Source organism: Crinia signifera, chromosome 1 (assembly GCF_055691185.1).
Source record: "Crinia signifera chromosome 1, ASM5569118v1, whole genome shotgun sequence".
Taxonomy (NCBI): Eukaryota; Metazoa; Chordata; class Amphibia; order Anura; family Myobatrachidae; genus Crinia; species Crinia signifera.
In genome coordinates this window covers 27,080,312-27,096,971 of record NC_139217.1, presented here as the reverse complement: position 1 = coordinate 27,096,971, position 16,660 = coordinate 27,080,312, and the positions used below count along the sequence as shown (strand labels likewise).

Here is a 16,660-nt window from a genome sequence, read left to right as displayed (position 1 = left end):
TGAATTCCCTGAGGGGTGTAGTTTGCAAAATGGGGTCACTTGTGGGGGGTTTCCACTGTATTGGTGCTTCGGGGGTCTTGCTAATGCGACATAGCACCCACCATTCATTCCACCAGAATCTGCGCTGCAAAATCCAAAAATCACTCCTTCCCTTCTGAGTCCTGCCATGCACCCAAATGGTATTTTTTGGTCACATATGAGGCATTGCCGTACTCGGGAGAAATTGGGGCACAGATTTTGGGGTGCTTTGTCTCCTTCATTCCTTGTGAAAATGAAAAATTTTGAGCCAGAACTGCATTTTTGTGTAAAAAAATTTAATTTTTCATTTTCACAGCCCAGTTGTACCAAAATTGGTGAAACCCCTGGGGGTTTGAAATGTACACTATACCCCTAGATGAATTCCCTGAGGGGTGTAGTTTGCAAAATGGGGTCACTTGTGGGGGGGTTCCTAACTTTTAGCATCTTATGGTGCCTAGAAACCTACATGGTGCCTAAAAAAATAATCTCATAAAAAGGAGGCTCCAAAATCAAGTAGGTGCTCCTTCTATTATGAAGCCTTTGGTTTGGTCAACGTGCACACTAGGGCCACATATAGGATATTTATGAAAACAAAAGAATTGGGGGAATCAATTTTTAGTCACATTTCTCTAGTAAAATCTACTGTGTTCCTTAGAAAAATGTATTAAAATTGAAAATCTGCAAAAAAAATGAAATTTTGAAATTTCACCTACACTTTTAATTCCTGTGAAACACCTAAAGGGTTAACAAACTTCCAAAATGCTGTTTTGAATACTGTGAGGGGTGCAGTTTTTGAAATGGCATCATTTATGGGGGTGTCTCACATACAAGTCCCTCAAAGTCACATCAGAACTGAACTGGTCCCTAAAAAAATCAGTGTTTGAAATTTTCTTGAAAATTTGAGAATTTGCTATTCATATTTTAAGCCTCCTAGTGTCCAAAAAAATTAAAAGGAGGTTGAAATAATGATGGAAACATATTTCTATGGTCTATGTTAGTTATTAACTATTTTGAGTGGAATGATTATTTGTCTCACAAGCAGAAAATTTAACATTTTGCATATTGCAAAATTTTCAAATTTTTTACGACATTTTGGTATTTTTCACAAAAAAACACAGACTGTATCGACCAAAATTTACCACTAACTTGAAGTACAATGTGTCACGAGAAAACAATCTCAAAATCACTGGGATAAGTAAAAGCAAAAAAAAGTTATCCTCACTTAAGTGATACCTGTCAGTTTTGAAAAAAAAGGGCTCTGTCAGGAAGGCAAAAACAGGCTGCGGCGGGAAGGGGTTAAAATCCCGACAAGGTCAAAATCCCGACAAGGTCAAAATACCGACATTTAAAATCTCGACAAGGTCAAAATACCGACATATAGAATGTACACAGGAGAAAAAGTCAACATGACTTTCAGACGATAGGTCGCGAGGTCCACATAGGTTTTTTCACAGTATTTTGACCCGACGTGCCGACAGGCGGTATTTCATGCCCTACTATCCACTAGGGCATGGTGGGAGAATAAAATAGTGCCCAAAGCATTACGAGCGATGCAAGGCGCTGCGGTTGACTTCCAACTGTATCCATGTCGACTGTGTCGACATTTGGTAAAAAAAAACAGTGAAAAAACCCATGTCGACCTCGCGACATGTTGACCGAAAGTCATATAGACTTTTTGGTACTTATATGTTAGTTGGGCGCCCACTAAGCTATTTGCTTAGTTTTCCGCGTCCCCTCGTGGGGCTCGCTATGCTCGCCACGATTTGGGCTCGGTGACTCGCTCGCCACACTATATAAAATCAACTCCATGCCGACATGGGTAGTGGGTGTATGAGCGTACTAACTATAGTGGGCGCCCAACTAACATATAAGTAACAATTTTTTCACCTGTCTACATTCTATATGTCGGTATTTTTACCTTGTCGGGATTTTAAATCTCGGGATTTTGACCTTGTCTGGATTTTGACCTTGTCGGGATTTTAAATGTCTGTATTTTGACCATGTCGGGATTTTGACCTTGTCTGGATTTTGACCTTGTCGGGATTTTAAATGTCTGTATTTTGACCATGTCGGGATTTTGACCGTCGGTCAATAGCTGTTGGTATTTTTGACCGTCGGGATTTTGACCGTCGGAATTTCATACCGAATCCCTTAGGACTGGTGGATGCATTAGAGCACAAATAATGGGAAATTCATTACAATGGGTGAGAGTCTATTTTGCCTTTTGTAACCAAGACTGCGATAAATCAAAAAATCCGTCTTGACAATAGAATTGTCTGAATTCTGTGTTTCACCGTTGACAGAACAAAAAACCATTTGTTATAGGTATACAGTAAAATTCTCCCTCTTTGGGATGTTTATGTAGTTTAGCATCAGTATGTTCCAACTATCACCTTTATACTGTTGTGTATAGGGGAAGCGGGGAGAAGGGAGAGACTGAGGGGGACGATGATTTCCTTTGTTTTTAGAATTTTTGAAATGACATTTCAGAACATACAGTAGAAGGAAAGGAAACAACTGCGGCTCCAGTACGATGGAATCCGGCATTCTGAGTAAGCCCTACGGATTTTATTCTCAGCGTCTATCCATGTAATGAAAAACCCTGTCTTTTAGGAACGCCACACTTGTTCCTGCCTTATGCTGCAGGCAGGAACGTATCTGGGCTGAGGATTTTCACCCATCCTCCCAAGTCTCCGAGTGCAGAACACACAGAAATTCTGATTTCTGTTTTCCAACACCTATCACTGATAGAAAACCAACGTACTGCAGTGACTGCTCTATTAAAGGGGTAACAAACTGTTGAGCCCCACCAAACGTTGGTTAAGTCCATCGCAAGAACAACTGAGAATCATGTAATTTACAGGACACGTCTTCGGACGTATAGCACTTAAATCAGTATTTAAATAAACATATACTGTATTAATCGAACATGTTATCCTATGTTATACTGTAGGTCGACGTGGCTAGTAGAAGGTTGACACAAGTATTAGGTCGACAATGGGAAGGTCAGCATATTTACTTACAGATGCGTGGTGCGGCCAGGTGGGTGGGCGAGCGAGTCCGCTGGTGGGCAGGTGTGCCGGCAGGTCCGCTGCTGGGCGGGCGGGCTGGTCCGCTGCTTGGCGGCTGGGCGGGCTGGTCCGGGGACAGGACGGAGGCAGCCAGCCTGTGCGGCCTACGCAGCGTGACCTCTTTCACGCTGCGCAGAGCCGTGCTGCCAGGGACGGGAGAAGCCAGGAAGCTGCTGAACACCCGCTCAGACGCTGCCCGGCATTAGACTGCACATGCAATCAAATACGACTGCTTTGTAACCCTCCGATGGTGTATCCATTCGTATTAGCGGCTGTATATACGGCCGCTAATACAAATTCGTATAGCCAGTCTGCATGGATCAGTCAGATTCGTGCAGGCTGCAGAGTGCAAAAAAAAAAAAAAAAATTTTTAAAAACCGGCGTGGGGTCCCCCCCACAGCCGTAACCAGCACCAAGTTGAAAGAGCCGGGGCTGGTAATAAAAAATCAGGAAACCCAGGAAATAGGGGTTCCCGAATTTTTTGGGGGGAACCACTATTTGCCGGGTTTCCTGATTTTTTTTATTACCAGCCCCAGCTCTTTCAGCCTGGGGCTGGTTACGGCTGTGGGGGGGACCTCACGCCGGTTTTTATTTATCTATTTATTTTTCAATTTTTTTTTACACTGAAGCCTGCAGGGATCTGATTGATCCGTGCAGGCTAAAGCCAAATACGACAGGAAAATAATTGGCCGTTTTATGCCAATTAGCAGCCGTATTTTCAGTAAAGTAAATCAGGAATCACCATTCTTTTGAATGGTGATTTCTGTCGTATTCTATCGATGGTGTATTCATTCATATTTGTAAATACAAATATGAATATCCTATCAATACGAATACGAAAATTTTTATTTTTGGCATAGTAAATGCCAAAAATACGAATACGCCCCAAAAAATTGTATTTTCCTATGAAAATACGATTTTTATCTACGAATTCATCTTAGTAAATTTCCCCCATTATATCAACAGTGTTACATTAATAAGAGCTGTCAGGGATCTATTAATATTGTCTCTATTGGGAGTTCCCGTCTTCTGCGTTTGGCGCCCTCTGCTTTGATTACTGTGATTATATCACCATAGGTGTCGGCGTATTACCGTGTCGGCGTCTGATTTGGAGCTGATTTCCAGCTGTTGCAGCTGGGGGCAGGAGCCGCAGATGCCAATTTGTGCGTATTGTTAATGTAATGGGAACTGGATGCTTTTAAATTGTCTGGGGAAAAATCTATTGTTCTTTTGCCTGGTGGGTAGCAGGATAACTTACTGTACCTGTGAGTTGGGTTGTCATCGATTTCCAGTCTGCATTACCTGAAACGCTAACACTGGAGCTGTGTGACATTTTCGGAATACCTAAGGCTGAAAGAATAATTCTAGTTGGGGGCTGGTGTTTTTTTTTTTTTTTTTTATCTTTTAACGACCCAATAATGATGTTTTTCGAGCAGTAGTTGGCTTAGCAGCTATTTTCTGGTTTGGTGAAAGAAATGAATGGAAAAATCAATGTTATTGTAAAACTGAAATCACAGCTTTATCAGACCATATAGAGAAGATGACAACAGCTCAGTCAGGCCCGGTCATATCTTGTAGCTTTGGAATTAATACAGATACATAAGAAAAGCAGAATTGAAGTGAATTCTATGTGAGAGCGTTCTCCTCCCCTACCGCTACCATGTCTGTAATCACAGCACTAAACACGCTCACATATAATATATTGCACTAAGCAAATGTTCCCATAAGAGGTGACTTCTGTGACCTTTATTGATTATCAGTGATCACCAGTGCGATACATCTAACGGAACTAAGACGTGTTTCTCACTGTACTGTAATACCGCTTTCACACTGCCAAAACGTTTTAAAAAACGGTATTTTTAAACGGTATTTAAAACGGGTCTGAGCCTTCACATTGCAGTAGATTACCATTTTAAATACCATTTAAGTACCAGTCACATCAGTCAACCCGTTTAATCCCCTGAACACGTTTCAAGGCAGAATGCAGGGGACAGCCTATCACAGGTCTGTAATCTGTTGTTTTTACTAAATACTGTTTCAGAGCCATTCTCACTGCATAAAAACCGGCTCTGAAACGTGTAGGACTCTGCTTTTTAAACATTTTGAAATACCGGTTATCTTTAACCGGTAAATGAACTCTGGCATTTTCCCAATGCAGCCTTTAACGTTTTGAACTGGGTGAAAAAACGGCAATATACCGTTTAACAAGTGCGGTGTGAAAGGGGTATTACCTTTTATGTCAGGCCTGGCCAATCGGTGGCTCTCCAGTTGTAAAACTACACATCCCAGCATGCCGTACCACAGTTCTCTAATAGCAAAATTGTGGCAGTGCATGATGGGACTTGTAGTTTCAAAACAGCTGCAGGGTCAAAGTTGGCCAAGCCTGTTTCAGAGATTTATGGTTCAGTTCTCCTTAAATCCAAATCCACCCAAATTTTGTGAATCCGAACTGAATCAAAAGCCAATCTGCATTCCCCGAGAAGATCCGATCCCAACCAAGCACTGGTTCGAATCTTCCTGCAGTTCAGAATTATGAATATAAATCTGAATTTCGGGTTTTGAATCGTAAAAATTGCATAATTTTAACTGTAGATTTATAGGGATAAATGTACAGTACTACGGGTCTAAAAATGTGGTGATGTTACGTTACACATTGCAACCAGCCAGTTTGATATTGTGCACAGGAGCGCCAACAGTGCTGATGGGCCTTGGTAAAAAAAAAAAAAAAGCAATAAACAGAGGGTGCTGGAGGCTGACTGTCCAGCGGGTGGGACACCCACTAAGCGAGAGAGAGGACAGGCTGCCGCTGCAGCTGTCTCTCTCCCCAGCTGAGCACACGGCACTGAGCAGTGTGTGCTGAGCAGGGGAGAGAGGCTGTGCTGCGGCCACAGCCTATCATCTTTCTCCCCACTGCCTGGCTCCCTGCAACGGGGAGGAGGAGCAGGACCCATGCCCCTCCAACAGACTCGAGCCTAGGTAAAAAGTTCCTGCTCCCCCTCCCTCAACACCACTAATTGTGCACACTGAACGATATGACTATTGACGAACGATCCAGCTAGAGTCCAGTAATATGCCGCTTTTTGAGAACCACTTAGCCAAAATTGAGCTGCATGTGCAGACAACAGAAACCCTCATTAATGACCCACAGGAGCGCGCATCATTCATCGCATGCACACTGGACGATATTTTTAACTATATCTTTCAGATATCAGATTCAAAATATAGCCCAATGTGTATTCACCTTTAAAAATGTTCCAAGTAAGCATGAAAATGGCATTAAACAGTGTTGCTTTTACTTTGTCATTACATTGGTGATGCAGGGCTTCTGTCACCCTGACAACAGAAGATTATGTTTGTGACACCCCACTCCTTTTGATAGCTCTGCATTATTGTCACTAAAGCCCAGTGCTGCAGGGGTTAATCCCAGACGCTCAGGGGGAATGTATGACAGTAGAAAACTGGAGCAATTACACTGACAGATAATCGCAGATACCAATGGCAGCAGAGACACTCCTGGTTCCTGCAGCTACAGTTCAGGATGTCAAACACTGAACGGTTATCCTGCAATTTATTTCCAAGTGCTTGAGCACGAACGTCCGCTGTTCCGCCTGCGTCCTTGCATTCGTGCATCTGCGAGCCGGGCGCCAGAGGTCAGCGCACCAGCTCAGATGATGCGCACTTGACAAGCTGCAAACGCTGCTTCTCATTCCCAGCATCTCGCTTTGCACTTGTCTCTATTGTTGATCTTGAAAAGCGTAATTAAGTTTTCCAGCATCATTTCACTTTCCTAATAATCCCATACGTTTCATGCCGCGTCTTCTGGAGGCCTCAATTACTAAACGCAGCTCGGCCGCCAGCAAATTGCTGGGATTACAGAGGTCTTACCCTGAGAATTAATTCCTGCTCCAAGTCGGCGCTGCGTCGGGAAATGAAAGTATTATTTCCCCCTCACATCTATCCTGTTTCCACTCTCTTTCAGGATTATTGCTAATTAAGGACTTGGAAACAATTGTCACACGCTGAGTGTAGTGTGATTGTGTGGCCGGACACTTAGAAGGACACATCACAGAGTTGTCGGTAGAGATTAGTGACTCGGGATCTGATATGCTCAGAGCTTCTGTATTTCTGGAGGGATACGTCGTAAGGTTGACCCTATGAAGGTCAACCAATAAAGGTCGACAGAGGTTACGTCAACACCTGAAATAGGTCAACATGACTAAGGTGGACAAGGTCAGAAGGTCGACAAAAGCATTAGGTCAAGAATGGGAAGGTCAACATGAGTTTTTCAAGTTTTTTTTAGCCGACTTGTGTCGACAGGTGGTATTTCATACCCTACCAAGCACTACGTCCTGGTGGGAGAATATAATAGTGCGCCCGAAGCATGGCGAGTGCAGTGAGCCATGCGAGGGGGTGAGGTACACTTAGACTGTGTCTTGTCTATGTCGACATTCGGGGCAAAAACTGTGAAAAACTGTGAAAAACTAAGCCATGTTTACCCAGGGCCGGTGTTATGTAGAGCGGGTGCGCAATGTGGCCGCACGATCGCCCGCCCACCCGCCAGGGGGGGGGGGGGAGGAGGCGATACTGCCAGTGCACTGCCCGGGGGGCTCCGCTACGTGGCCGCTTAGCTGCTTGGGGAGGCGGGTGCGAAGTGGCCGCACGAACGGCCGCCGGGGGGGAGGTGATACTGCCTGCGCACTGCCCGGATAGGGGGGTGGGGGTCTGCTATGTGGCCACTGGCCACCTAGCTGCTGGGGGGGTGCGCGATGTGGCCGCCCGCCGGGAGGGGGGACGTTGGTACGATACTGCCGCCATACTGCTGGGGGGGAGGGAGGGGGACTGGAGTGCGATGCTGCCGGATCACTCACCAAACAGTAACACCTGTGAGTGCGTTCCTTCCTCCGGCTCTCCTCCTGCTGCTGCTGGCCTGCAGCTCACTACCGCCCTCCAGTGGCCGGCGCCCTAGGCAAATGCCTAAACCTGCCTAGTGGTAGCGCCGGCCCTGTGTTTACCTAATGTATGTCAACTTCATGCAGTTGACCCTATGACCGATACCCTTTTCGGAGAGATCCAATAAGTAAATGAAGCATCTACGGTAAATGCTGACGGATGCATGGCAAAAATAACCATGGACCGGTTCAAAGAGTCGGCAGAAAAATGTGAAAAATTATTTGTATTGTTAAAAAAAAAAAAGTTCTAGATCGTAAACATCATCACCCTACATTTCAGTTGAATAGGTTCAGCCACATTCTACTCAATTCAACCACATTTGAGGTTGGGTTCCGTATATTATGTCGACCATCCTGTTGTCCCTGTCAACATTATGATGTCATACTATCGACATTCCATTTCTCAGGTGTCCTTAATGCTAACTCTCGCCACACCCTTAAGCCTAATGCTAATATCGACATTGTCATGTTGACATTTCAAACGTAGACAATTTGCCTTTGGCCACATTACCCAGATGCCGACATTTTAACCATGTTGACATTATGAACTCAATCCAACTTGGTGCGAGATTTATGGTGTTTGTTGAAACTTAGAGACTTTGCAGTAATGCGCGCACCCAGGGAATTTGCTGATATAATTATCAATGGTAACTTGCGGTACTCGCAGCGAGGGTGTCTCACACATTGTACTGTATATCTTCAAACACAATCTATGACCGTGTGCCGTGGGTCCCTGGGGTGCCTCGGGACACTTGCAGGGGTTCCCTGGGTTGGTGGTCCAGTGCCAATTCAAATTATTTATGGTCAATGTAAAAGGCAAAAACATTGCTGCCAATAGTAAAATATGTGAACAAACAGAAGCTAATCCTGTCCTCAGCCATAAATAAACCTATGTATAACATACTAGTACATGTACAGAATAAGAAACTTTTGGCCTAGGGGTGCCGTGAAAAAAATGATGATGGTCTAGGGTGCCATTTTTTAAAAAAAGTTTGGGAACCAATGATCTATTAGAAGCGCTTGAAACAGTGGAGAGACCATCTTGGACCCCAAAAAGTGGGGGATACGGAAGTATCAGAATCATATACCGTAGAACAGGGCTGGGCAACACCGCCCCTCCAGATGTTGATGAACTACACATCCCATGATGCTTTGCATTAGTTTTGCTATGTGGCCATGCTGAAACTGATGCAAGGCATGCTGGGATGTGTAGTTCATCAACATCTGGAGGGCCGGTGTTGCCCAGCCCTGCCGTAGAAGGTTGTTAAGTGGGCATCAGGAAAGTACTGGACGCTATTAAAACATGTCAAATGGCTGATAAGTGTTTTTTTTTATAAGTAACATTTTTTAATAAAGATAATTCATTTAGTTTAATTACAAAGGAATTAAACAAAAAAAAAGTCTAAAATAGTAGAAAATAAAGGTGTTTTTGGAGCCAATTTAAAATTTGTTTTGCTTTTTGTCAACTTATAAAGAAAGGATAGTTAAAAAAATAAAGCATTATTTTAAAAAAAATTGTGATGTGCACTTTATTATACTGTTATAATTAATGGGACTTGAAATGGGACTGCTGCCTGAAATTGCCTGCTGAAAACTCAGAAAAACATCATTGCTGCAAGTTGTTGAGAACTCATTCTCATATGCAACCCCTGTAACCATGGAAACAGCGAGAGCAGTCTACCGTTTGTTTCCTTGGTTACATATGTTGTTCAGGAAGGTTTTCGAAAAGTGTCAGCGACAGTATTTATCTGGGTTTTAAAAGACTGTTTCAGGAACAGTCCTTTTCCAAGTTTGAAGAGTTACTACAGTAACTAGCAGCACCCATCTCAGCACCCATCTCAGCACCCAGTGGTTTAATTATGTCATATAATTTAATTACAATTAAATCTTATCAATACCGTCTGTTCCCAACTTCAATCTGTTTAAATGTAAATCACTTCTGTATTATTGAAGAAAAGCAGGTACAGGTACACCACCAATTTTTCGGTAACCCATGGTCCGGGAACTCCTTTAATCAGAACACATCGGGTGCTGGGGGAAATTAATATTGTTAGCTTTTTAGATTTAGAGGGGACGTATGGGGGCTTAGAAGTAGTTACGAGGGCAGTGGGAGGCCTTAGAGAGGCAGTAGGAGGGTATTGGAATGCAGGGGTATTGAGTTGCGAGTGGGGGGGTTATGCTGCCTAGACTGAGATACATTGCACGAGCTGGAATGCCCTGTGAGCCGGAGACAAGCTGCGAGTGGTGTGGCAGAAGAGCGAGCCGGGCTGCGGGGGGCCACCCTGCGGGGGTCACGGTGCTTTAAAAAGGAATCGCCGATAATCTGGCAAATTCGGTACTCCGGCTCAGTGCTGGAACCGAGGTTGCCGGATAATCAGTGTTCAACCTGTACCTACCAGTTGTATAGAATATTGTATACTGCATCCCTCTTTGGTAGTCCTTGAATCACAGCAGGTTGTTGACCCTGCCATAGGTAGGTGGTTCGCATCTCAATGGGGGTGTGGCAATGCTCTCAGGGGGGCAATTTTGGATAATCAATGTTAAGATTTAAACGGATGGGCATATTGTATTTTATTTATCTAGACTTACTCATTGAAAGTGATATGTATCATTTATGCTGTATAAACTTTTTTATATATATATATATATATATATATATAATTTAATTCACTTGTTGGCTGGACTCCAAGGAGCACACGCAGACACATACTATAGTGGAATTATTTCCTGACTTTATATACCTAAAAACTGGAAAGTGTATTTTGAAGCTGTAAAAGATTGACAGTTTTTATTCTTAATAGAGGGGATTTATCAGAAACTCCTTTAGAAATAGAGGCTTTATCTCCTTTTTACCTGATTAAAGGTCAAAAATCAAACACAAATTTATCACCAGAGGGATTCATCCCATACCATCGGATACCCTAAAGTAAACCTAGGAATAGGCATAAATACTTACAAGATAAAAAAAAAAACCCCGATGAAGTTCCTTACTGGAACGAAACGCGTTGGGTAGTGATCAAAATAAACAGGAATTTTCCAGAAAATCAGAAGCTACAAGCATCTTCGTTCTTTTATATAATTTTTATATTCATTGAATGGACATTACATATTGCACCTAGGGCGCTGGGGACACTATTGTGGCTAATACATATATATATATATATATATATATATATATATATATATATATATATATATATATATATATATATATATATATATACAATTTAGAGTTATATAGTTCACACACTCATGCAGCAGTATATTATTTTCCTTGAAAATTCTTTGTAAGATGACACAATCGTTATTTTATGTGTTATATTTTGTCTAAATTAAAACAGCCTAATTATGGTTAAACACAGGGAAGAGATACATTAATTGCTTGTTATATTTTAATTAGCTCAGTGGTTAATTATCCTTATTTCTTACACCGTATGTAAAATGTCACATTTTTATATGATAACTTTTTACTTTCTTAAACGATGTGTCTTTATTTTTAAAAATGAAATCATGCATTATATTACACAGAAGAAGTGTCGCTCAGCTCCGGGGCTCGCCACACCGACACCGCTGGCACGCCGGCGCTCAATCTGACTGGGACGCACGTCCCAGTTTCGTTTAGGCAAGGGACGCGAACCCTGCCCGTCTCCGCTTCAGGGAGACGGGCAGGGTTAGGGGGGGAGCAGGGAGCGGGTGTCGGGGACTGTCAGGGAGCTATGCAATGGGAAGCAGGCGCGTTCCCTTCTGGCGGATGGTGGTGACTGGCGGCCTCAATGACAGGCGCTCCATCTGTAATTAATTTTAATTAGCTTAACACTTGGATGTATTAGGAAATTAAGGGGCCTTATTCTGGTCTGTTCGCAGTGGCACCGGTCATTTCTGCACATGTGCATACGCCGGGTGAACACAGTGTCCGCTGGGCGCATGCACCCAAGTGTCCATTTTTGAGGATGCTAGAGGAGGGTGACGCCTCCTCTAGCATCCTCAAAAAGTGTCTGCTGTATGGGGGCGGCCGTTTTTTGTGGGTCATTTTCATTAAGCCTGCCAGGAGGAGAGCCGCCCAGGACCGCAGACAAGAGATAAGTAGTATCTGTGGGTCCCGGGGTGCACAAAATAGTTACGCCACTGACCGACCAACCAAGTAAGGAGTGCAGGAGTGAGTGGTTGCAGGCAGGGCATGAGTGTTCCGGCTGGATAGTCTGATCGCAGGACCACAGGTAAGTAAGGAGTGCCGGAGTGAGTGGGTGCAGGCAGGGCAGGAGTGTTCCGGCTGGATAGTCTGATAACAGGACCACAGGTAAGTAAGGAGTGCAGGAGTGAGTGGGTGCAGGCAGGACAGGAGTGTTCCGGCTGGATAGTCTGATCACAGGACTACAGGTAAGTAAGGAGTGCAGGAGTGAGTGGGTGCAGGCAGGACATGGGTGTTCCGGCTGGATAGTCTGATCACAGGACCACAGGTAAGTAAGGAGTGCAGGAGTGAGTGGGTGCAGGCAGGACATGAGTGTTCCGGCTGGATAGTCTGATCACAGGACCACAGGTAAGTAAGGAGTGCCGGAGTGAGTGGGTGCAGGCAGGACATGAGTGTTCCGGCTGGATAGTCTGATCGCAGGAACACAGGTAAGTAAGGAGTGCCGGAGTGAGTGGGTGCAGGCAGGACATGAGTGTTCTGGCTGGATAGTCTGATCACAGGACCACAGGCAAGTAAGGAGTGCCGGAGTGAGTGGGTGCAGGCAGGACAGGAGTGTTCCGGCTGGATAGTCTGATCACAGGACCACAGGCAAGTAAGGAGTGCCGGAGTGAGTGGGTGCAGGCAGGACATGAGTGTTCCGGCTGGATAGTCTGGTCACAGGACCACAGGTAAGTAAGGAGTGCCGGAGTGAGTGGGTGCAGGCAGGACATGAGTGTTCCGGCTGGATAGTCTGATCACAGGACCACAGGCAAGTAAGGAGTGCCGGAGTGAGTGGGTGCAGGCAGGACAGGAGTGTTCCGGCTGGATAGTCTGATCACAGGACTACAGGTAAGTAAGGAGTGCAGGAGTGAGTGGGTGCAGGCAGGACAGGAGTGTTCCGGCTGGATAGTCTGATCACAGGACCACAGGTAAGCAGAGCCGGCCCTAGCCTAAATGATGCCCTAGGCAAGATTTTGGCTGGTGCCCCCTAGCACCGCCACTAGTTCCGCCTCTGACACTGCTCCCCTTTCCCAGCACCATCAACCCTCATCATAGCAGTCATCATTTTGGTGCTCCTACCTGCAATATTTTAAATAGAAACAGTGCACACATTTGGTGCGCAGCCCAAATAGGGGTGCGTTCTTGCTGGGAAGGGGCATGGCCACACAATTTTACCCCAAATTCAAATTATGCCACACAGTAGTGCAACTTTATTCACATTATATAATGTGAGAGTGTCCCTTATTCATGTTACATCACATTGTAGTACCACTTTACCTTATATACATTACTCATCAAATTATACCCTTAGAAAAAAATCCTGAGAAAATATTGTATTTTAACCACCTCCATGGCCACACTGCAACCCAGCACAAAGCAGTGTGTGCTGGGCAGAGGAGAAGAGCTGCAGCTGCTGCTGTCACTTAAGGGGAGGGGGCCCAGGGCCCCCACTGGGCCCTCCCATCAGGCTTTGGCCTGGGTAATTTGTACCCCCTACCCCTTTCTCTCGGCACCCCTGATAATACCACACAGTAATGCCCCTTACACATGACACACATTATTTATGTCCTTATAACCGTAATGCCCCTTACACATTATGCCAACCTTTATTAATGCCCTTCATACACATGACACACATAATGCCCCTTACACATATGTTTCACATTATTAATGCCCTTATACACATGACACACAAAATGCCCATTACACATGTCGCACATTATTAATGCCCTTATACACATGACACACATAATGCTTGTTACACATATGTCGCACATTATTAATGCATTTATACATGACACACATAATGCCCCTTACACATATGCCGAACACTATTGCACAACCAACCCACCCGCAGACCGCACTCGCACAGCCGCTAATACTGTGACCTCTGCCTCTGCTTGGATTCAGATGTTTCCTCATACATCTTGTCTCAATAGGCCATGCAGCTCCTGGCCCTTCTGCTAACGTTGGGTGCCTTTTTTGCTGAAAATTCGTCTTATTTGCATTGTTATGACCAGCACACACACAAGGAGCTTCCGATGATTAAAATGATAGGCGGCATGCCTATATTTTGTGTGCGACTGTGGCTGTACCTGCATACGGAATGCTGTTACAGTGATTTCCATGAATACACTATTTCATATGCAGATACAGCCTCACTCACACAAGGAATATAGGCATGCTGCATATCATTTTAATCAGCAGAAGCTGCTGATGCCCCTAGGAATTCCAAATGCCCTAGGCAATTGCCTAGTGTGCCTATGCCTAAGGCCGGCCCTGCAGGTAAGTAAGGAGTGCCGGAGTGAGTGGGTGCAGGCAGGACAGGAGTGTTCCGGCTGGATAGTCTGGTCACAGGATCACAGGTAAGTAAGGAGTGCCGGAGTGAGTGGGTGCAGGCAGGGCATGAGTGTTCCGGCTGGATAGTCTGATCACAGGAACACAGCTAAGTAAGGAGTGCAGGAGTGAGTGGGTGCAGGCAGGACATGGGTGTTCCGGCTGGATAGTCTGGTCACAGGACCACAGGTAAGTAAGGAGTGCCGGAGTGAGTGGGTGCAGGCAGGACATGAGTGTTACGGCTGGATAGTCTGATCACAGGACCACAGGCAAGTAAGGAGTGCCGGAGTGAGTGGGTGCAGGAAGGACAGGAGTGTTCCGGCTGGATAGTCTGATCACAGGACCACAGGTAAGTAAGGAGTGCAGGAGTGAGTGGGTGCAGGCAGGACAGGAGTGTTCCGGCTGGATAGTCTGATCACAGGACCACAGGTAAGTAAGGAGTGCCGGAGTGAGTGGGTGCAGGCAGGACAGGAGTGTTCCGGCTGGATAGTCTGATCACAGGACCACAGGTAAGTAAGGAGTGCAGGAGTGAGTGGGTGCAGGCAGAACATGAGTGTTCCGGCTGGATAGTCTGGTCACAGGACCACAGGTAAGTAAGGAGTGCCGGAGTGAGTGGGTGCAGGCAGGACATGAGTGTTCCGGCTGGATAGTCTGATCACAGGACCACAGGCAAGTAAGGAGTGCAGGAGTGAGTGGGTGCAGGCAGGACATGGGTGTTCCGGCTGGATAGTCTGATCACAGGACCACAGGTAAGTAAGGAGTGCAGGAGTGAGTGGGTGCAGGCAGGACAGGAGTGTTCCGGCTGGATAGTCTGATCACAGGACTACAGGTAAGTAAGGAGTGCCGGAGTGAGTGGGTGCAGGCAGGACAGGAGTGTTCCGGCTGGATAGTCTAATCACAGGACCACAGCTAAGTAAGGAGTGCCGGAGTGAGTGGGTGCAGGCAGGACAGGAGTGTTCCGGCTGGATAGTCTAATCACAGGACCACAGCTAAGTAAGGAGTGCCGGAGTGAGTGGGTGCCGGCAGGACATGAGTGTTCCGGCTGGATAGTCTGATCACAGGACCACAGGCAAGTAAGGAGTGCAGGAGTGAGTGGGTGCAGGCAGGACATGAGTGTTCCGGCTGGATAGTCTGGTCACAGGACCACAGGTAAGTAAGGAGTGCCGGAGTGAGTGGGTGCAGGCAGGACATGAGTGTTCCGGCTGGATAGTCTGATCGCAGGACCACAGGCAAGTAAGGAGTGCAGGAGTGAGTGGGTGCAGGCAGGACATGGGTGTTCCGGCTGGATAGTCTGATCGCAGGACCACAGGTAAGTAAGGAGTGCAGGAGTGAGTGGGTGCAGGCAGGACAGGAGTGTTCCGGCTGGATAGTCTGATCGCAGGACCACAGGTAAGTAAGGAGTGCAGGAGTGAGTGGGTGCAGGCAGGACAGGAGTGTTCCGGCTGGATAGTCTGATCACAGGACTACAGGTAAGTAAGGAGTGCCGGAGTGAGTGGGTGCAGGCAGGACAATAGTGTTCCGGCTGGATAGTCTGATCACAGGACCACAGCTAAGTAAGGAGTGCAGGAGTGAGTGGGTGCCGGCAGGACATGAGTGTTCCGGCTGGATAGTCTGATCACAGGACCACAGGCAAGTAAGGAGTGCAGGAGTGAGTGGGTGCAGGCAGGAAAGGAGTGTTCCGGCTGGATAGTCTGATCGCAGGACCACAGGTAAGTAAGGAGTGCAGGAGTGAGTGGGTGCAGGCAGGACAGGAGTGTTCCGGCTGGATAGTCTGATCGCAGGACCACAGGTAAGTAAGGAGTGCAGGAGTGAGTGGGTGCAGGCAGGACAGGAGTGTTCCGGCTGGATAGTCTGATCACAGGACTACAGGTAAGTAAGGAGTGCCGGAGTGAGTGGGTGCAGGCAGGACAGGAGTGTTCCGATTGGATAGTCTGATCGCAGGACCACAGGTAAGTAAGGAGTGCAGGAGTGAGTGGGTGCAGGCAGGACAGGAGTGTCCCGGCTGGATAGTCTGATCGCAGGATCACAGCTAAGTAAGGAGTGCAGGAGTGAGTGGGTGCAGGCAGGACATGAGTGTTCCGGCTGGATAGTCTGATCGCAGGACCACAGGTAAGTAA

At 46.0% G+C, this 16,660-nt stretch overlaps 1 protein-coding gene across 4 annotated transcripts in view; it reads left to right on the top strand.

The window, feature by feature from the left end:
- CTNNA2 (catenin alpha 2) overlaps window positions 1-16,660 on the top strand; it is a 1,425,647-nt gene that overhangs the window by 184,350 nt on the left and 1,224,637 nt on the right. The window lies entirely within an intron of this gene.